The sequence below is a fragment of the Rhinatrema bivittatum genome, chromosome 5 (assembly GCF_901001135.1).
Source record: "Rhinatrema bivittatum chromosome 5, aRhiBiv1.1, whole genome shotgun sequence".
In the NCBI taxonomy this organism is placed as follows: Eukaryota; Metazoa; Chordata; class Amphibia; order Gymnophiona; family Rhinatrematidae; genus Rhinatrema; species Rhinatrema bivittatum.
In genome coordinates, this window is record NC_042619.1 from 260,414,150 (window position 1) to 260,436,479 (window position 22,330).

At 44.6% G+C, this 22,330-nt stretch overlaps 1 long non-coding RNA gene across 2 annotated transcripts in view; it reads left to right on the top strand.

The window, feature by feature from the left end:
• Positions 1 to 22,330, top strand: part of LOC115092701 — an 82,971-nt gene that overhangs the window by 34,234 nt on the left and 26,407 nt on the right. The window contains exon 2 of one of the 2 annotated variants that reach the window (XR_003857055.1): positions 14,968 to 15,055. The exons of the other annotated variant lie outside the window; for it this stretch is intronic. This is a non-coding gene — a long non-coding RNA (uncharacterized LOC115092701). The remainder of the gene's footprint in view (positions 1 to 14,967; positions 15,056 to 22,330) is intronic. 2 annotated transcript variants of the gene reach the window in all.

Sequence of the window (22,330 nt, forward strand, 5' to 3'; positions counted from 1 at the left end):
TATTCTGTAATTGGTGAGGGTCTGTCTCTGCTCTGTGTGTGTGACTGTGATGAGAGATTCTGTTAGCATGTAGTGATTGTATAGAGATCTATAGGAACTGGGTTTGTTTTGTTTCCCTGGTAGGTGGTGTATTGGTGTTCTGAGACCCAGTGTAATATTTACCCCAGGAGGGGGGCACCATCTCATCCCTCACCTCAGGCAGCAGATTGCCTTGAGCCACCCCTGTTTGTGGCTTTTGCATTTTCCCAAGATTACTTTCTGCTCATGAGTTGTTTAAAAATACTTGCATGGGGTCCTGCAGAGGTCCCATGATAGATATCAATCTTTCTAACCAGCTATGAGGCGGGACATCAGTGAAGAGGAAGGAGGAATGGGGGTCTTTGCCCCATTTGATAGTGCTGATTTGACTATTTTCCTACAACATTCTCAAGATACTGTTCCAACAAGAGCTACACTTCTAACTACCATTGCTCAGGAATGCGATTAGGACTTGATTCTTAAATAGAAGAATCACTCTTTTTGTGATCGGAAAGTCCAGATAGTTCCTAGAGAGACAGCCGAGGAGGAAACTTTGTCCACAACTGAAACAATGGGTCTTGATGTTAGGAGCGTCTTTCTTGTATTGTAGTCTGTCAGGGGAATAATTTTGTCTTTTCTGCTCATTTAGAACTTTTTGTTTTGGATAAATCTGCTTTGAATTTAATTTTTCTTCAAGTGTCCTTTCGGGGATTGGGTTCGAGAAAGATGGCTTTTCTTGTTGTTCATGATTATTGAATTTCCTAAATCCATCCCGCCCCCCTCCTCCTCTGTTTTCCTCTTAATTTGGACTTATCTCAAAATTGAATTAAATATATTTTTCTTGTAAATCTTTTTTTTTTTTTCCTTGTTGAAAGTTTGTATTGTGGCTTTTTTTTTTTTTTTTTGCCTGAGAATAATTCATGTCCATGATTTAAAATGAACTTGGAAAAACATAACTGGTTTTATTTTGGGAAGCAATGTTGATAGAAAGGTATTAAGTGGAATGTCCTTTAACATGCCACAATTGCCTTCGAAATCAGTAGTTTCAGATTTGTTAAACAAACTTTATGAAATTCACTTCCTGACGATGAGAAGTAATCTGATTGGTACCTAATTATTCCAAACAGTTTTTCTAGAGTTTGATGCCTATTATGCATACAATGCTTGGTGGCTGTGTGGCCAGCAATTATGGGTGTGGTGGCCATTGAGCGTTCAAAAACGGATCCTGGGTTTAACAGAGTTTTCAATGAGCAATCCCAGGGAGGTGTACCCTCCCTGGTGCCTAGAAAAATAATCATGCAAAATCACTTTATGGTTCAACAACTACATAAATGCCATCATACTAGGCACTACTGGAATAGTTACTTCATTGCCTTTTCAATAATCATATGGCTTCAAGCAAACATTTTTTAAGAGTTTTCTTTTTTTTTTTTGCAAATAAAAAACTTATCTTAATTCATATTTTGCTGATTCAGCTTCAATTGTCACCCTGACACAGTCCATTTTTCGAAGACTGTTCTGCATCAGGGGCCCATGCGGAGGTATTTTTACCTCAGAAATTTAGGGGTAGATTTTAAGACCTGCGCGCACTGCGGCCACTGTGCCAGGAGCTTCTGACCCTGCCCCCTCCCCGTCCCTTTTTGAAAGCCCTGGGACTTAGATGCATCCCAGGGCTTTACGCGCATCGCCGGGCCTTTTTAAAATAACGTGCGTAACGTTTTGAAAATCTGGCCCTTAATGTACTATAAGACAAAAGAACAGATTAGTGAAAACATCATGCTTCTTTACCAGAAAACACACAGACACCAATGATGTCGCTCACCCATCCTACCAGCATCTACTGACATTTTGGTGCCAAATTTTCCAACCAGAGATCACCTCAAATATGAGGGCATTTAAATAATACTGAAAAATCATGCACAGAAGGATCCTTATTCACAACTTTTTATTAAATAACTGAATACCACTCAATTTCTAAGTTTAAGCCATCTGGTGTAACTGTTTTTAAAAAATAAAACCAAAATTGTTTGTGGATATTGGGCCGTTTCTCCGATCACCTACACTCAGTGACTCGTAGATATGTTCCAGAATGCCCCAACGTAAGTCTTCAAAGGTGTTTGCTTCTCACACACAATGTGTCACCAAAGGGGCTTGCATTTTGCTCGTTCTAATGCAACGTTGATCTTGTTTATTATACCCTTATAAACCTTTTTAAGAAACCCATGTGGACAGAAAGTGAAAAGAATGCAAAATAACTTTTCCTCTATTTAGCAACTTGTAGACACCCTCATTTTCTCGCTGTTTTTCTCAAAGGTATTTCATGACATTTGGCTACGACTTGTCTTGGTCTCCCAGTCACAAGCCAAACCCTAAACATTTTACTTTACAATTCCAGGGCAGTTTATATTTTGTTATTGCCTGCAAAAAAAAAAAGGCTTTATCTGCATGAATATGCTAAGAATTGGGGGTTTCCAAGAATCTGATTGTGGGGCTCAGGTGATGATATGACTTAAAATCATTTTGGCCCTTTTACTTATCCACAAGAGAAGCTTACACCTGCAAATCAGTAACTTCATTGTATGCGAGACATTCTGTAAACTGACTTTTATATTTAAGAGCATGAACAGTGTGTAAGGGAAAAAAGCATGCCCTAAAACAGTGGTTCTCAACCTTTTTTCAGCCGGGATACACCTGAAAGATGGTTCTCACATGCATGACACATTGAACATGTGACCAGCACGGGGCTAAATGTATACATGCACTCTGCATCCACAGGAATCCCCATAACCCCCAGCAGTGAGTGCAGAGAAGATCTAGGGCATTACCCTGTACAACTCGCCATACAAAAAAGATATTCTGGTTCTGATGACATCTCAGTAAGAGCAAAACAAACTCCCTTTACTACCAGGCACAATAGCCTTCCTTATGAAAAGACAGTCATTTACCACTAATGCATATCCTATTGAGAAAACACAACAAATAAGATTGATACAAATGCCTACATGCTAGTAAAATACCTCACCTCGGTCACACACCCAGAACTGACCTTCACCAAGTACAGAAAACCCACAAATTATAAATATGGAGACAGAAACTGGAATGGAAAACCAAAAAAGCCACTCTGCATGCAGTGCGAACCTGGAGAAATGGAAAGAGAAATATAGCACCTAACAGACTCTCAGGATTTGCAATAATGCACACAAACTAACCCGCACAAAGTTACACCTGTATTATGGAACACACAATCAGTAACAACCCTATCTAAGAAATACAACTATTAAACCAGGCCCTAAACACTAATACATTTCCTATTGGGAAAACAGAATAAGCCAAGCTGCTATAGAGCCCCACACAGAAATAACTGTAAAGCTATACTAAAAATGTTACAAAACAGCTGCTGAACAGAATAATATCCAACAATCAAAAACTCATAAATATTTCAAAACAGCAGACATCGCATAATACCCAATAATTAAAATGGCAGTCAATCAAGAAAAATAAATGTAAAAAGCCACCTTTACTTACCCTCTCCAGCAACTCTCCTACTCCTTTCCCTTCCAGGCCAATAGCACTCACCAGAAGCAGCAAGGACTGCTGAAGCTCTGTCCTCTTCCTTAGCGCCCACAACCAGTCACTCACACACCTCCCCCCCCCCCCAATTAGACCCCACGACTACTCTGTCTGTCTCACACCAGTCATCTTCCTGACCAGTCTCTCTCACACAGAAACACATCACCTCCCTGACCAGTCTCTCTCTCTCAATCACACTCATGCTCTCTTATATACAAGCTCTCAATCACACACAAATGCTCTTGCGCCCATTCACACCAGCTCTCATCCAGGCACCGATTCACACCCACAAGCTCTCATCCAGGCTTCCATTCACACACACACACACACACACACACACACACAAGCTTTCACCCAAGCACCCATTCACACCAGCTCTCACCCAGGCTTCCATTGACATCCACACACAAAAGCTCTCACCCAAGCACCCATTCACACCAGCTCTCACCCTGGCACCCATTCTCACCCACACACACACACAAGCTCTCACCCATGCACCCATTCACACACCCAGACACAAGCTCTCACCCATGCACCCATTCACACACCCAGACACAAGTTCTCACCCATGCACCCATTCACACCCACAGACACAAGTTCTCACCCAGGCATCCATTCACACCCACAGACACAAACTCTCACCCAGGCACTCATTCACACACAGACACTCCAGCTCTCACCAAAAACTTCTTCCTTCACTGCAGGGATGGGCTCCAGTTCTGCCTTGGCTTTACTCTGGCGGGCCTTCTTTTTTCACTGCCACGGGAATGGGCCCCTGTGGTGGCCTCAGTAGGGGTCGGGTTTCCTCTTTGCCGCCACGGGAATGGGCTCTCGTGGCGGCCTTGCTTCGTTGGAGTTTAACACTGCTATTCCTCCCACCCCACCCCCAGGCTATGTGATGCCTGCCTCACCGGCCAATCAAAGGCTTCCTCCCTTCTTCCTACTCCCACTGGCAGGTAGAAGGGAGGAGGCTTCCGATTGGCCTGCGCGGGGACAGGCAGAATGAAGGAGACTTCCCATTGGGTAGTGGGAATAGGAAGAAAGGAGGTTTCCAATTGGCCCACGGGGGCTGAAAAAAGGGAGAAGGAAAGTACAACGGGGCAGTGGGATACCGGGAGAAGTGACACACCGGTTGTGAAGCGTCAACAATGCCACAATGCCACAACAGTGCCAAAATATATTTTGGCATTGTTGTGGTGCTGCACATACATCACAGCAATACAAAGTTAATGGGGACACCAATTAGTTTATGTGCAATGAGTTGCTGCTGCAATGGGGGAGGCATGTTTCTATCAGATTTCTGGTTGCTGCTGAGCCTGTGTCTGTATCCATTAGGGATGTGCAGAGGGATGCCATATGTTGCATTCGTGATTCGGATTCGTCGGGGAGCAGATACGTTGCATTCGGCCGTATGGCGCCCCGATGCATTAATACGGTGATTTCTATTCGTGTGCCTGCTAAAATTCAAATTAACTACAATCCCCCACCCTCCTGATCCCCCAAAGACTTGCCAAAACTCCCTGGTGGTCCAGCTGGGGGTCCGGGAACCATCCCCTGCACTCACACCCTTGGTGCCAGTTTCATCATGGCGCCGATATCCTTTGTCACAGGGGCTACCGATGCCATTGGTCAGCCCCTGTCACATGGCCATCGGCGTCATGTGACAGGGGCTGATCATGTGACAGGGACTGACCAATGGCACCGGTAGCCCCTGTGACATAGTATGGGCAAAGGCTATCGGCACCATTTTGAATCAACAAAATAAAGCAATACAGACATAAAACAGAAAATTAGCTGTTAACATTATATTCTGACAGAAACATTGTAGACTAGACATAAATACAACAAAGACATAAAAATCAATAACAAATCACTAAAACCTAAGAGGATAACTTTCAAACATCTGTTCATGGTGGCATATACCTACGTCTATGGCTGTACATATTTTCACCATAGTGTGTTATAACCTATGGGGCGGATTTTCAGACTCCGCGAATAGGCCTACTTTTGTTTGCGCTCCAGGCGCAAACAAAAGTACGCTGGATTTTAGTAGATACGCGCGGAGCCGCGCGTATCTGCTAAAAACCTGGATCGGCGCGCGCAAGGCTATCGATTTTGTATAGCCGGCGCGCGCCGAGCTGCGCAGCCTACCCCCGTTCCCTCCAAGGCCGCTCCGAAATCGGGGAAGGTGGGGGAAGGGAATGGAGGCAGGCTGCGTGGCTTGGTGCGCGCAGGCTGTCGATTTTGGGCAGCTTTGCGCGCGCCGACCCCTGATTTTAATGGATATGCGCGGCTACGCGTGTATCTATTGAAATCCTGCGTACTCTTGTTTGCGCCTGGTGCGCGAACAAAAGTACACGTGTGCGCAAATTTATAAAATCTACCCCTATCTGCGGATCAGTACCTAGACAGTAAAAATGTCATGGTTCGTGTTGGTTGTCTCTGAATCCAAATTCCTCTTTCCTTTCAGTCCCCAAACCCCTGCTTTGAAGCAGAGAAGCGATGTTGCAGTTGCATCAAAAGCATCAAGGCTTATTGGTTAAGGGTAGTAACTGCTGTTCTGTGCAGGTTACCCCCATCCTTATCAATTCCCAAACCATAAAAGTCGGCACCCTTGTTGGGTTGCTGTCTAAATCCAATTCCTCTTTGCCCCCTGCTATTGAAAGAGAGAGTAATGTTTGTGTTGTATTAAAATACACACATCTCTACCCTGCAGCATACATGCTTATGTAAGCTTATTCGGGAATACATGCATTGCATTGAAAACAAGTCTATTAATGTATTGAACACGCATACTTTTCCAACCTATTTTAAAAATATGTTCGTGTATATTTTACGCATGAAAGTAAAGTAGGACTTGTAAGTCCTGATTTACGCGCATTGTCAGCCAAGTTTAAAACATGTGCCCGAGAAGGAAATGACCAGTTTTACCAATTAGTCCACCAGTTTCCTCAGTCCTTTTCCAGGTCATCAAGACCAGCCTGAACTTCCTCCAATTCTCTCAGATCTCCCATCCAGTCAGCACTAAACAATAAACACTAAATAATATCACTTACACCAGATAATTAGCAGATGTAGAACTACGCAAATAAACTAGAAAATGTACGTGTGTAAGTGTCTTTTAACATATCTTCTTAAAATGCGCAAGTGTTGGCCTCACCCTGAAATTCCTCAAGACCGCCCCTTTTTTACCCAGGCATATCTGCGCACAAAAGTGAAAATATACATGTATTTTCAACTTTCATAAAATACAGAATACGCGAGTACAGGCTACTTACAAAATATATGCTCATTTTTACCTGCATAGCATTTTGAAAATTCACCTTTAAGGATGGAATGAACAGTTCCCCTATGAGGAAAGACTAAAGAGGTTAGGACTGTTCAGTTTGGAGAAGAGACGGCTGAGGGGGGGATATGATAGAGGTCTTTAAAATCATGAGAAGTCTAGAACGGGTAAAAGTGAAATGGTTATTTATTCTTTCGGATAATAGAAGGACTAGAGAGCACTCCATGAAGTTAGCATGTGGCACATTTAAAACTATCGGAGAAAGTTCTTTTTTACTCAACGCACAATTAAACTCTGGAATTTGTTGCCAGGGGATGTGGTTAGTGGAGCTGGGTTTAAAAATGGTTTGGATAAGTTCTTGGAGGAGAAGTCCATTTCCTGCTATTAATCAAGTTAATTTAGAAAATAGCCACTGCTTTTACTAGCATCAGTAGCATGGGATAGTCTTAGTTTTTGGGTACTTTCTCCAGGTACTTATAGCCTGGACTGGATTAATCTGGAATTAATCTTGTTTTATGCTCCTGCTAAGGAATTTCTGATTACAGTACTTAAGTATTCCTTCTTAAGAACTTAAGAACATGCCATACTGGGTCAGACCAAGGTCCATCAAGCCCAGCATCCTGTTTCCAACAGTGGCCAATCCAGGCCAGAAGAACCTGGCAAGTACCCAAAAACTAAGTCCATTCCATGTTACCATTGCTAATGGCAGTGGCTATTCTCTAGGGGGCGGATTTTAAAAGCCCTGCTCGCGTAAATCCGCCCGGATTTATGCGAGCAGGGCCTTGCGCCAGCGCGCCTATTTTCCATAGGCCTGCTGGCGTGCGCAGAGCCCCGGGACTCGCGTAAGTCCCGGGGTTTTTTGTCGGGGGCGTGTCGGGGGCGGGGCCGATCGCGGCGTTTTGGGGGCGGGACGCGGTGTTTCGGGGGTGGGCCCGGGGGCGTGGTTTCGGCCCGGGGCGGTCCAGGGGCATGGCCGTGCCCTCCGGAACCGCCCCCGGGTTGCGTCTCGGCGCGCCAGAGGCCCGCTGGCGCGCGTGGATTTACTTCTCCCTCCGGGAGGCGTAAATCCGTGGACAAAGGTAGGGGGGGGTTTAGATAGGGCCGGGGGGGGTGGGTTAGGTAGAGGAAGGGAGGGGAAGGTGAGGGGAGGGCGAAAGAGAGTTCCCTCCGAGGCCGCTCCGATTTCGGAGCGGCCTTGGAGGGAATGGAGGCAGGCTGCGCGGCTCGGCGCGCGCCGGCTGCCAAAAATCGGCAGCCTTGCGCGCGCCGATCCTGGATTTTAGAAGATACGCGCGGCTACGCGCGTATCTACTAAAATCCAGCATACTTTTGTTTGCGACTGGTGCGCCAACAAAAGTACGCGAACGCGCATTTTTTAAAAATCTACCCCTAGGTGAACTTAATAGCAGGTAATGGACTTCTCCTCCAAGAACTTATCCAATCCTTTTTTAAACACAGCTATACTAACTGCACTAACCACATCCTCTGGCAACAAATTCCAGAGTTTAATTGTGCGTTGAGTAAAAAAGAACTTTCTCCGATAGTTTTAAATGTGCCACATGCAAACTTCATGGAGTGCCCCCTAGTCTTTCTACTATCCTAAAGAGTAAATAACTGATTCACATCTACCCGTTCTAGACCTCTCATGATTTTAAACACCTCTATCATATCCCCCCTTAGCCATCTCTTCTCCAAGCTGAAAAGTCCTAACCTCTTTAGTCTTTCCTCATAGGGGAGCTGTTCCATTCCCTTTATCATTTTGGTAGCCCTTCTCTGTACCTTCTCCATCGCAATTATATCTTTTTTGAGATGCGGCAACTAGAATTGTACATAGTATTCAAGGTGCGGTCTCACCATGGAGCGATACAGAGGCATTATGACATTTTCCGTTTTATTCACCATTCCCTTTCTAATAATTCCCAACATTCTGTTTGTTTTTTTGACTGCCGCAGCACACTGAACTGACAATTTCAATGTGTTATCCACTATGACGCCTAGATCTCTTTCTTGGGTGGTAGCTCCAGGTGACTCGGAACAAGAAAATAAGTCAGAGTTTTTAGATCATCAGTATCCAGAAACGGTCTCAGATACTGGATAAAACATAAAAAACAATAGCAGTGCTGAGCAAGGTAGGAGATTTGAGAAGTGAGCTTAAGAAAGACATACCTTCTATGCTTTTAAAAGGCCATATTTCCAGAGCCACCCATTCTGGCAATTCTAGCGATACCGGATGTCATCTCTGCTTCTGCAATAGCAACAACCTCTACCTTGCACTTGAGTGGGAACACCAACAACCAAAAGCCAACACAACAAGTCCAGCCCAAGCCTGGATCACGTTTTTGACCACTTTTCTGACCTAGCAACCATTGACTCTGGTAAGGGTTGAGGCAGGGCCGGTGCAAGGGGATTTGCAGTCCTAGGCGAGCCTTCCCCCTTGCGCCCCCCCCCCGGGTTGCGCTGCCACCCCCGGTCTCGGCCCCGACTCTTACCTCATTCTCGATCACGCCCGCCAACTGTGTGGTTTTCTGGGTCACGAGCAGGTTGGGCACTGCTCGCGGCCCGCCAAATCTCCACTCCTCTTTGCCACTGCTTGCGGCTCCATATGGCTCGCACCCAGTGTCGCACCAAGGGTCTCTGGCGCCTGGGGGCCAATGCGTTTGTGTGCCTCTCCAGCATCCCCCCCTTAATCCTTCTTGTACTAATGCTTAAGGTCACAGAAAATCAGTGGCATCTCTAGACAGAAGAATTGTTGGGGGGGGGGGGGGGGGGGGAGCCAAAATGACATTTCTTGATCATACCCACCGTTATAGTATGGATCCTGCTTTAAAATTGGTTATAAAAAAAAAAGTGTTAATAAAAAACTCCAAAGGGTCTTCTGCGTAATTTTAAAAAGCTGTCCAATTTCACAATATAAAATTATTTGATAGCCTCATTCAACTAATTCTATATGGCTATGAGAATGAAGTCTGGAATATATAGGAAGGGACAGAATGTCAATATAAATCCTGCACCTCCAGTTCTCTAACTCTGTGCATCTACTGAAATTCCCCCAAACAATGGAGCTTGGATGTTTCCCTTACAGCTCATCATAGTAAAAGATTTTTTCAAATTCTGGTGTCACCTCACAGTAACAGCAGCACAAACACCTTCCACTGCCAGGCACATTGTGAACTAACACAAATCCCTGCAAAAAAGACACTCAAAATCTATACTGCAATCCCATTGTAACATAAAAGTAATAACACCAAGGACTCAAACAACAATAACCCTACCTGTGAAAAAGCAAGGGTAAATATTACACTGGGTCCTAGAATACCAATACACCAGCTACTGAGGAAACAAAACAAACCCGATTGCTATAGATCCCTATACAGACACTGTATGCTAGCAGAATCTCTCATGGTCACATACACAGAGCAGAGACAGACCCTCACCAAATACAGAATAAAGCCACATAAAGTATAAATAGAAATGTGCAGACAAAAACTGAATTGAAAACGCATCACACCAGACTCTATACAGTGTAACAATGGAAAAACAAAAATGTCACCATTCCTCGTGAAACAAATCAATAAAATCAAGATACATAAATCATTAATCATAATTGTAAAATCATACAAATAAAATAATTTCAGAACAGCCGATGAATAGAATATCCAATAGTTAAAGACTCATGCAAATTTTGAAAGCTTTACCAAACACCAATAAAATATTTCAAACGGCAGACACATCACATACTACCCAATAATTAAAATGGTAGTCAATCAAGAAAAATGAACTTTAAAAGCCACCTTTACTTACCCTCTCCAGCAGTTCTCCTACTCCTTTCCCTTGCGGGCCACACCAGAAGCAGCAGTAGCTGCTGAAGCTATCCTCACAGTTCTCTTCCTTAGGGACCACAACCAGTCTCTTCTCTCTCTCATACACACACACTCTCTCACACCCTCAGGACCAGTTTCTGTCTCTCACACACCAATCATCTCCCCAACCAGTCTCTCTCACTCTTTCTCTCACACACACACAAGTACACACATACCAGTCATCTCCCTGATCAGTCTCTCTCACACATACACACGTCACCTCTCTGGCCAGTCTCTCTCAATCACACACATGCTCTCTCTCACAAACAGGCTCAATCACACACATGCCCTCTCTCACAGCCACAAGCCAGCCAAAAACATGCTCCATCTCTTTCGCACACACACATTGACACACACAAGCACCCTCCCTGACTCACATATACACCACACACATACAGAAGCACCCTCCCTGTCTCACATTCACATTACACTCTCACAGAAGCACCTTGCTTTCAGACGTGCAGCATTTTTCACTTTTACTAAAAGTGAAAGTGTTGCTCCCAACAGTTAAATAAGAAAACCACATTCCTATCAGAAGGCGAAATGACACCCTTCCTTCAGATTCTTTCCTCCCAAGGGACAGCCACCCACACCGTACAGCTTCTCTTGTTTTATGCTTTCAGGCAATAAAGCAAGTGTCTTTCTTCAGACTATCAGTCGTATAATTATTCATGTGGGAGATATGGAACAGAAAGACATCCTTAGTCAGCTTCCCTTTTAATGGGAAGATTCCAGTCTTAGTCATTTAAAAATATACATTTTCTAAAGGCTTAAAAAAAAAAAAAAAAAGCAAAACCATTTCAGATTGGAACTATTCTAGTCTTCATGCTTAAATTATGATTAAAAAAAAACCCCAAACCCCACCTGGCATCAGTATCTTAAATTTGTGATTTTGCTGAGATGAATATTTTAAATACTTTAATTTTTTTTGCTTTAGTATTTGTCTCTACCCACTTTGTTAAATTTTATTTTCCAGAAGAGGGATGCTTAAAATTCAGTAATTTCATCTTTCATCCAACTTTTCAAAAGTTGCACTACCAGCACAAATGTTGAGGTATATGTATTATCACATTTCATTTTTTTAAACTGGCAGATTCCTTTCTCACATACATACCGCATACACACACACAGAAGCACCATTCCTTTCTCTCTCTCACGCACACACACACACACAGAATCACCATTCCTTTCTCACATATACATCACATACACACACATAGAAAGAAGATCGGCGCAGCCGGTCTAGCTGATCACGTGGCCGAAGAAAGGCAGATCGGCGCAGCTGGAGACCAGGCGCCGAGACTTAGGGGGGGCCATGGCAGGCAGCCAGCTCCCAACTTGCCCTGTCTCCCCCACAGTGCCACCCTCCCGACGCCCCCCTGGTGGTCCAGCGGAGGGCCCGCTGCCTGCCGCGACTTAGGGGGCGCCGTGGCAGGCAGCAGAATTTTGAAAGGGCAAAATGTGCCCTTTCAAAATTCTGCCAGCCTCCGACTCGCCCTGCCTCCCCCCCTAGTGCCACCCTCCCAATGCCCCCCCCGTGGTGGTCCAGTGAAGGGCCTGGGAGCGATCTGCTGCTCCCAGGGCCTTGGCTGCCACTAACTAAAATGGCGCCGGTGGCCTTCAGCCCCTACCATGTGACAGGGGCTACCGGTGCCATTGGTTGGGCCCTGTCACATGATAGGGGCTAAAGGTCACCGGCGCCATTTTGCTTAGTGGCAGCTGAGGTCTTGGGAGCGGCAGATCGCTCCCAGGCCCTCGGCTGGACAACCAGGGGGGGAGTCGGGAGGGTGGCACGGGGGGGGGGGGGGGAGGCAGGGCGAGTCAGGGGCTGGCAGAATTTTGAAAGGGCACTTTTTGCCCTTTCAAAATTCTGCTGCCTGCTGCGGTACCCCCTAAGTCTCAGCACCCTAGGCACAGGCCTAGCTCACCTAATGGTTCCTCCGGCCCTGGGAATCCAGCCATACCTGAAGGATTGGCACAAAATCACCAGAACTCGCTAGGTTCTCAGGACTGTGGAATCTGGGCGCCGCATGCATTTCTCCCACTTAGCCCCACTTCCCCATTGTTCAGCCTTCAGTCTGGATCTGTCTCACTTATAACAGCTCTGCCTGGAGGTGGAGTCGCTCCTCGTACAGTTCCTCCGCAACCCCATGGCCAGGGGTTCTACTCTTGCTGCTTCCTTATCCCCAAGAAATCTGAGGAACCGAGACTCATCTTAGATTTAAGAAGCCTGAACAAAAAATATACTCCAGGAGAAATTCAAAATGAATTCACGCCACACAATCCTGCCTTTCATCCAGAAGAGGGAGTGTCTGTGCACTCTGGATCTGAAAGATGCTTAGGCTCATACACCCATCCATCTGTCCCACTTTGCATTGTCTACACTTTACGGTAGATTCTTCCTACTATCAGTACAAAGTGCTCCCCTTCGGCTTTTCAGTAGGTAAAAAATAACCTCCAGTCCCTTGTTTGTCTCTTTGCTACACACAGATTTAGTCTCTCACATCTCACATATTTTACAGTTCTGCATTCCTATACAAAGTCCCAGTAATGCACAATTCCTGTGGCTTCTTTGATCGAACTGGGATGAAAAACATTACACCCTAGGTTTTCAGACATGCAGTCAGGGCACGACTCTGGAACTGAAGAAAAGTCAAATCCTGTAACTCTCGGGAATACAGTCGAGAATGCTCAAAAAGTGTTGTCAAGTACAACCAGATGTCAGCTTGTTGCAGACTCCCATGTTTTCTCAGCCTTGTTATTTTAGACTTCTCTAGTTCCTTCAGCAGATTTTGTATCATATCGACTCTCTCCATAAATCCCTCCTCCAAAAAACTTACCCTCCACCTACACACCTTCCTCCAGAAAATCTACTTTCCATTTATAAATCTCTCCTTCATCAAATCCAGTCCTCACTTGTCATTCCTCCCCTAGTAAATTTACTCTATTTTCTTGAATTTCAGTACCAACTTCCCACCACCTCCACTGTAACACTGCCCCATGCATCTATCAACATTTCTGCAGGGAAGTAACTACTTCTGTTACTCCTGAACAGGTTTACCAACTGTCAGTAAATTTACTGACTGTCAAAAAAAAAAAAAAAAAGAGATGTCTGAAAAAATAATTTCATGTCAGTAAAAAAAAAAAAAGTCATACACAACAGGGGCCTATATCCAGTGTCATGTACTCAGGCTTTCAGAGTCGGCACTACTTGGTATTTGAGGACCTCAATACATAAAGGGGTGAATCTGACGATACCAAGTTTAACTGTACACAAAATGACTACAGTAAAATATGTCTTCATAAAAAAAGTTAGGTTGTCAGGAAAAAAAAACAAAAACCAACATCCTGAGCCCAGTGATGGATTTAGAATTTTGTTGCCCCTAAGCACTGTTTGTGCTGTGCCCCCCCCCCCTCTTTTCTCCCTCACTCCCCACTCTCTCTTCAGACAAGAGACAATAGAGGAGAACATCCAAGCACAGCCTTCTTTGTTCTGCTCATTCTACTCCAAGCTCACCTCCTCCTTTTAAATCCATGAATGACAGGAGAAGAGGGGCAGGATTAGGGAGCAGAGTGAGTTTTCTTGGCTTCCTGCTGTGTGCTGTGACCTCCCCTCCCTCCTTCTGTTTCCTGCACAGGACAGGAGAGGAGAGGAAGGGCTGGAACAGGGATAAGAGCAGTTTGGTTTTTGTTTTTTTTTTTTTTGCTCTGTCCCTTCCATCCCGTTCTCTGCACTGGAAGGGGAGGGTTTGAAGCAGGCCATTCTCTGCTGAGTGAGATTCAGCAGAACTGGGAGGCAACAAAATTTCAGCTGGCCTGCTGCCCCCCCCCCAAAATTGTGCCACCCTAAGCACAGGCCTAGTGTGCCTTTTGGCAAATCCAGGCCTGCCTAAGCCTGACCCTTCCAGCTTCTTATCAGGACTTTCTTCTAGAACCGGGGTGGCCAATCCACAGGAGCCACAAACAGGCCAGGTTTTCAGGATATCGTCAATGAATATGCATGAGAGAGATTTACATACAATGGAGGCAATGCATGCAAATCTATCCCATGTATATTCAGTGTGGATATTCTGAAAATCAGGCTTGTTTGTGGCTCTGAGGACTGGATTTGGCTACCTCTGTTCTAGAATGTTCTACTGAAAAAACAAATGCTTGTTCTCTGTGCATTCCTTATAATGTTGAGGTATTTTAGTGTCTCTGTCATACCCTCCTTTTCCTTCCTTCACCTCGCAGGGCTTATGATGCAAACTGAAGCATGTCATTCTTGGCTTGCCTGTATTCTGTCTAGAGCCCTCTGAAGATGCAGCCTCTAGAACTGGAGGTAAGATTCCAGATCAGATTTCACTTGGGAACATGTCATTTTCCTTTTTACATGTGTATTTTCATTTTGAAAACTGGTATAAATTCCGCAGATAATTGACTTTGAATGCATGCGGGCAATTGCGATATTACTCCATAGTCCAGGGATGACCACCTCCAGTCCTCAAGAGCCACAAACAGATCTAAACCTTAGGGATATCCACAAAGAGTATGAATGAGAGATGTCTGCATGCACTGCCTCCATTGTATGCAAATGTATCTCATGCATATTCATTATGGATATCCTGAAACCAGGACTGGAGTTGGCCACTTCTGCCATAGTCCGTAGAGCTATTTTTAATCCATCTCATCAGCATCAATGTGTCCAAAATTACCCACACTTTCTCTTGGCACTAAGTGGTACTTTGCAAGCTCTAATTATCAGCTTTCCAATAATAATTGGAAAGCATGTTGCTAATGAAAAAGAGAAAGTGATGTGTATTAAAATGCAGATTATGCAAAACTTTAAATCCAGTGAGCTGTTGAATATTACAGCAGAGGCCAATAATTATATTTTCATACAATGATTCAGGTGCAAAACACATGAAATGTTATCGGAAACTGAATCACTAGAAGTGTGCATCCATAAAAGTTTTGGCTCATTTCATTTTGTTTTGTTTTTCCCCCTCTTTTTCTTTTTGGGTTTTTTTTGTGGGGGTTTGTTTTTTTAAATTTTTGTATAGTGCATACTATTTTGAGTTAGTGTATGCTAAGCTTGATTTAGTGCGCACTGTTTGAGTTAGTGTGCATTATGAGGCCAATTAATAAGAACCTATGCCAAAATTGGTGCTATATTTTAACGCTGATTTTTAATACTGTGTGCAGTAAAAACCAGTGACCCCATTTGATGTAGTAACATAACGGTATGCAAATGAGTCCTGCATTAAAAATCCATGGTAGGTTAAAAAAATGCTCCAAAACCCATACTAAAACCCTGATGCAGAAAGCCATGGGAAAAATAGGCATTAAAAACTGTGCTAATTTAAAATGTTGCAGAGTTTCTTCTTGGCTGGTAAAAGAGAGATGGACCAAACTTTGATGTTATTGGTGGTATAGAGATGTCCATCAAATATCCTAGGACACTCCTCCTTTCTGGGGAATAAAATGCACCATCCAGTGCATGGCACTGGATGGTGTTAGGAATGTTGATGACTGGAGCTGGTGGCTGGAGCTATTCTTTTGTGATTTCTGGGTGGTGTCTTTTGTGCTGTTTGTCTTTCCCTTGCTGTATCCCTTTCATATCGTCTTTTGTCTGTTACTGAGTGAGTGAAGCTTTTGAGTGCATCTGGTTGTTGGTCTGTAATTGTCTGACGGTCTTTGCTTGTTTAGGGTCCTCAAAGAGTGGATTGGGTGCTCATGGCTGTGGTGAGAATGGAGGGTGACAAAGGGGGGGTGCGAGTGGGGGGAGAGGATGAGCATGACAGGTGGTTGAGTGGTGATGGAGTGGATAGGAGGAGTGTGGTGCGTGAGTCAGTTGAGTATAGCCAGGGAGGGGAGATGGAACGGGAGGAGAGGGGGGTTCATGAAGGTGTGGGTGCAGCGGGGGGGGGGGGGGGGGGGGAGAGAAAAAGAAGGCAGGTGGAAGTGCAAGGACAGGGGGAGGGGGAGGGAGATGGGAGCTAGGAGGGGGGGGGGGGAGTACTGCCCAAGAAAGTAGGGACCCATGTCACTCATATGATAGCGACGAACAGACTGGAACCTGCAGCTGAAGGAGAAGCGGCATCAGCGTGATGTGCACTTCTCGGAAGAAGAGAAGGACCTTCTGGTCCGGCGGGTCTGTGGAAAAGCACATTGCGCTCTTTGGTCAGAAGTCATCCATCAAGGTGAAGAGGAAGATTGGGAAAGCATCACAAAGGATGTCAGCAGCCTGTGGGTGGCCACCAGTTCTGTGGACCAGCTCAGGCACTCTTGGTGGGACACCAGGGCGACCGTCAAGGCCAAAGTGGCACAGACTGAGTGGTCCTTGAGCCAGATGGGAGGGGTTTGCCATGAGAGGTGCAGCTGATGCTGGCAGGAGACCTGCTCCGGGCGACTGTACAGTGGGACATTATGGAAGGAGGTGGTCATCATATGATGCCTGCTGCAGAGGGGCCTGTCATAGCCAAAGAGAGCCAGAGCCAGGATGAACCTTTGGGAAACAGAAGACCAACCATAAGTCTGCAGTTTATAAGTTGGTCAAGTACCACCTCAGAAGGCCAGACACGTAATTGCCCAATATCTCCGATGCACCAGTGACTCCTGGCACCTGCATGGGAAGCAGGACTCCAGACAATGCTGTGGCCAGTGGCGATCCTGTGGATGACGGCATTGTTCCACCGGCAGAAGGGTTACCTTCCTCCTTGGATGTGTTGGTGGATCGCGAGGCAGGAACTTGTGGAGTCCGGTGTGACGACCGGATGGAAAGCAGAGATGGAGCGAATTGTCTGTCATTAAAAATGAAAGCACATCCCTAAGAATCACTCAACATTAGAACCTGAGTATTGGAAAAACAGAGAGAAAAACACAGTTTCTAGTGTTAACGTGGTACATTTTACAGGTTTAAAACGACTGCTCTGGCTGGGCCACTTATTTTAATAGTCCTCCCAACCCTCTTGTTCTCAATGGCAGGAGCCACAGCTATCGTCACACCCTCTACCAAGACAAAACTTAACATGGAAATCAGAAAACTTCTAGAGACTTGCAGATCTCTAAATAATTAATAAATAAATAAATAAATAAATAAATAAAACAGCAAACACCCCCACCACCACCACCACATTTGTTTCGACATAGCAAATATTTGTATTTAACAATAAATTATTGTGCTAAGAAACATTTTTTGGCAGCCTCATTGCTCATTAGGAGGCAGAATGGAGAACAAGGGAGAAATTCCACTTGGCCAGATAAGTATCACATCTCTCATGGCCCCAAGCTGTTTTACACAAATGCTGTCATTTATAGACCATTTAAACAAGAATGCATATAACTTCTCCCTATATGGAGACAAGAGAGCCTGAGAGAAGTTAAAAATGGCACATGCAATCCAACAATGCATGGGTCTTGCATAAAAATAACTCTGCCCTCTCACCTGGACCCGGTCTCCTGCCCAGAAACCCAGCTGGTGCCAAAGCTGTCCATTGTCGACAACATGCAATCCTTGTTTGTTTTTTGTTCTACTTGTAGGGATTTTGGATGGATGCACTCTATGCCGCTACCTGCAAAATGTTCTGGTAATGTTCATGGTCTTGATCATCTGCTCTTTTTTTCTCAAAGCAGTCACAATCTATGGGTTGCCCTAGGGTCTCCATAAAAATATACATCATTCGGAATAGAAATGGTACAATGGGCGCATATAAGTGGGGAGGGGGGCTGCTAGAGAAATGTGGGAATTACTACTGGGTTGAGAGACAGAGAGGAGCTCTCTAGTTTTGAGAGTTGCCTCTGAGTTTGAAAGACAGAGAGAAGAGCTGGAACAGCATTCTCAGGGGAGGAAGGTTAAATCAATCTGTGCTCAGGGAACTCTTTTTAGTCTTTATCGGCCATCATTTACTATGTTCAATGGCTATTTTCATTGATTAATGTATCGCCTCATAGCGAAAGTTCAGTTCTTTTGTAAACCGGTGTGATCTATATTCTTTATAGGAATATCAGTATATAAAAAATTCAAATAAATAAATAAATGTTACTTAGGGCCAGCGCGAGCATTAGGCGGGACTAGGTAATCACCTAGAGGGCCAGAAGTGGGCAGGGTGCAGTCAGTGGACGCCAGGGCGCCATTTTTGAAGTGCGCGGAGGAGGGATAAGAACATAAGAACATGCCATACTGGGTCAGACCAAGGGTCCATCAAGCCCAGCATCCTGTTTCCAACAGTGGCCAATCCAGGCCATAAGAACCTGGCAAGTACCCAAAAACTAAGTCTATTCCATGTTACCATTGCTAGTAATAGTAGTGGCTATTTTCTAAGTTAACTTAATTAATAGCAGGTAATGGACTTCTCCTCCAAGAACTTATCCAATCCTTTTTTAAACACAGCTATACTAACTGCACTAACCACATCCTCTGGCAACAAATTCCAGAGTTTAATTGTGCGTTGAGTAAAAAAGAACTTTCTCCGATAGTTTTAAATGTGCCACATGCAAACTTCATGGAGTGCCCCCTAGTCTTTCTACTATCCTAAAGAGTAAATAACTGATTCACATCTACCCGTTCTAGACCTCTCATGATTTTAAACACCTCTATCATATCCCCCCTCAGTCGTCTCTTCTCCAAGCTGAAAAGTCCTAACCTCTTTAGTCTTTCCTCATAGGGGAGTTGTTCCATTCCCCTTATCATTTTGGTAGCCCTTCTCTGTACCTTCTCCATTGCAATTATATCTTTTTTGAGATGCGGCGACCAGAATTGTACATAGTATTCAAGGTGCGGTCTCACCATGGAGCGATACAGAGGCATTATGACATTTTCCGTTTTATTCACCATTCCCTTTCTAATAATTCCCAACATTCTGTTTGCTTTTTTGACTGCCGCAGCACACTGAACCGACGATTTCAATGTGTTATCCACTATGACACCTAGATCTCTTTCTTGGGTTGTAGCACCTAATATGGAACCCAACATTGTGTAATTATAGCATGGGTTATTTTTCCCTATATGCATCACCTTGCACTTATCCACATTAAACTTCATCTGCCATTTGGATGCCCAATTTTCCAGTCTCACAAGGTCTTCCTGCAATTTATCACAATCTGCTTGTGATTTAACTACTCTGAACAATTTTGTGTCATCTGCAAATTTGATTATCTCACTCGTATTTCTTTCCAGATCATTTATAAATATACTGAAAAGTAAGGGTCCCAATACAGATCACCTATACCATCCCTCGATCCACCTCGGCCCAAGGGTCCACCTCCGATGCAACAGCCATCCCAGACATAAAGCGCTACCCCGCCTTTCAGATGCTCCTCTCTGTCATTGCAATATAATTTGTACCCTGGTATAGCAATATTCCATTGGTTATCCTCTTTCCACGATGTCTCTGAGATGCCAATTAAGTCTACGTCATCATTCACTGCTAGACAATCTAATTCTCCCATCTTACGTTTAGACTTCTGGCATTAGCATACAAACATTTCATAGTATATTTTTTGCTTGTATTACATTCTGCTTATCAGTTGACAGGGCTAAATTGGAATCTTTTAGCTCAGGTGAGTTTTTAATTATATGCACTTGGACTACTTTTCTTATTGGAACCTATCTGTTGGGATGCCCTAACTCTAATGCTTCATTAGTATCCTTCAAAGATACCTTCCTCCGAACCATGCATTGCTGAGCAACTGTTGGCTTTCCCCTTTGATTTAGTTTAAAAGCTGCTCTATCTCCTTTTTAAAGGTTAGTGCCAGCAGTCTGGTTCCACCCTGGTTAAGGTGGAGTCCATCCTTTTGGAAAAGAGTCCCCCTTCCCCAAAAGGTTCCCCAGTTCCTTACAAAACTGAATCCCTCTTCCTTGCACTATCGTCTCATTCACGCATTGAGACTCCAGAGTTCTGCCTGCCTCTGGGGACCTGCTTGTGGAACAGGGAGCATTTCAGTAGCCCTGGGAGACACTTCCTTGGTTCAAGAGGACAATGCACTATCTAGAGAGCAGGTCTTTGCTACAGGATCCTTTCCTGCTGTACAAGGTTGATGCTCTCCAATCATGAGACCTTCCTTCTCCAAGACAGCACCAGGGCTGCCAGACTGGAGTTGGGACTTATCTACGATGTCCCTGAAGGTCTCATCTATATACCTCTCTGTCTGCCTCATCTCCTCCTGGTCTGCCACTCTAGCCTTCAGAGATTAGACTCGTTCTCTGAGAGACAGGAGCTCTTTGCTTCGGATGCACATGTAAATTTCTCACCGGTGGGTAAAAAAATCATACATGTGAAACTTGATGCAAAAGACCGGGAGGTTCCCCTCTTGCTGCTGGACAGCTGCCTTCATCTTAAATTTGTTTGTTCCTAGTTAAGGTTTAGGTTGCTTTGGGAGTAGGGCTGCGTACAATTTTAGGGTCCTTTAAATGTATTAGTGTATTCACTATATATCTGGTAGTGACCTACAAGGGCATGATAAGGTGTGGGGAATTTTTGAATTTAAGTTAAAAGGCTGATTTAATATTTTTATTTATTTATTTTTAGTTTACTGTGAATGTGTCAGCTGCCTATAAATTAAAGGGTGAGCTAGGAGTGGGTGGGAGGGTTGAGAAATACAAACACACAAGCTTCTGTTTTTTGCCTGCCTTTCTGACTAGTTATTCAATACAAACACAGAAACACACTAAATAATATACTGCAATAGTTTTACTTCTCCCCAATACTTTTAAGTTTTAAAAATTTCCCCAAGCAGTACTTACTGATTCTTTTCAACCCCTACCAAGGCGATCCTCTCCTCTCAGTGCTCCCTCTGGATTGTGGAAAGTCCCCGGTTTGATCCCTGAATTGGATCTTCTGCTCTCCAGGTGAGCTGGAAATGCTGTGAAGGCGAAATCCACAGCCTCAGGAAGGGGTAGGAGTCAGTCATTTCTTAAGAGTGACACATACTAGCTGGCTTTAGGACCCATGATTGCAGAGTTCTGGAAGGAGCCCTGGTACAAGGCTCCCAATCAAGAATAATCACAGCAATGACCACTGGAGAGGAATCTAAAATAGGAGACAAAGATCCAGGAAGTTGCAAGAAATGCTCCTGGTGACAGGATTCCAGCCAATGTTCCCTCTAGGCCTGCATTCTAACTGAGGGGGGTTGCTGCAACCCTTTCACAGTCTGAACGCATGGAGCAGACATAGCCATGGGATCTGCCTGGCCAGTGTGCGTGAAGCCACGAAAGGACCACAGCATGCCCCATGGTTAGAAGGTGGGTGGTGAACTCCTGCACAGCTTAGAGGGAACATTTATCCCAGCTCGGGTTCCAAGTGAGTTGGAGGCCCAAACTGTTGAGTCAAAAAAAATTTGAATGCAGGCTGCAGTATCACACAGACCACATCCAAACTCTGGCATTATTGTCACTTCCTCTCAGACAAGGATCTTCTGTATTTATCCTGGACTGTTCATGAAGAAATATTTCCTTATGTAGTTGCTACTCAGTCTAACCCCTTGACTTCTGACTTCTTGCTGTAGTTCTTTCTTTCTGCCTAAGAATGTGATCTTCTTCAGAGACCATTCTTGAGTCTCCTGGTTTTCATGGGGGTAGGGGGGTGGGGGAGAGGGAGGGGGAGGTTGAGAGAGAGAT